Source organism: Pipistrellus hanaki (assembly GCF_964339955.1).
Source record: "Pipistrellus hanaki genome assembly, chromosome: 2".
Taxonomy (NCBI): Eukaryota; Metazoa; Chordata; class Mammalia; order Chiroptera; family Vespertilionidae; genus Pipistrellus; species Pipistrellus hanaki.
In genome coordinates this window covers 169,685,656-169,686,216 of record NC_140504.1, presented here as the reverse complement: position 1 = coordinate 169,686,216, position 561 = coordinate 169,685,656, and positions in this window count along the sequence as shown.

Below are 561 nucleotides of genomic sequence, written 5' to 3'. Positions count from 1 at the left end.
CATCTGTGTCTTCACTTGACTTTGACCTCAAGTTCTTCCTTGATATTTTGTCTTTAGCATGTTGGAGGCTGTCGAGAATTTGACTTAATGTGCTAGCTGCTGAAGTATGGGGGTTAAGTTGAACATCTGAATTTTCCTCCTGTAAGTATGGAATAGTGGGCTTAAGGAACTTGATCACTTACAGCATATTTTAGACATTTCTTTAAGGGCACTTTGAGTGTCCCTTCAAGGTGGCATGACTTCCTGGCTAGAGTGCATTCAAGGGCAACACCAGTGACACCTCAGAGATATTTTTTAATACTTTATGTTCAAAGGCACACCATTCAGGAGGCTGAGCTTCTGCCCGGTCAGGATTGCCAATTCCCTCCTGCTTTTGTTGTTCTCTTCAGGACAGGAGTTCCCTACATTTTTGTGAGTAGGGTACAAAGACACATTGGACTTAAAGTCTGACCAGCAGATAAAGGAAGATGTACACAAATTGAGGCAATGGAGAGCTTAAGATCACCTTGGCAAACCTACGGACAACATCTACAATCAAACCAATAACACGGTATCTCCACA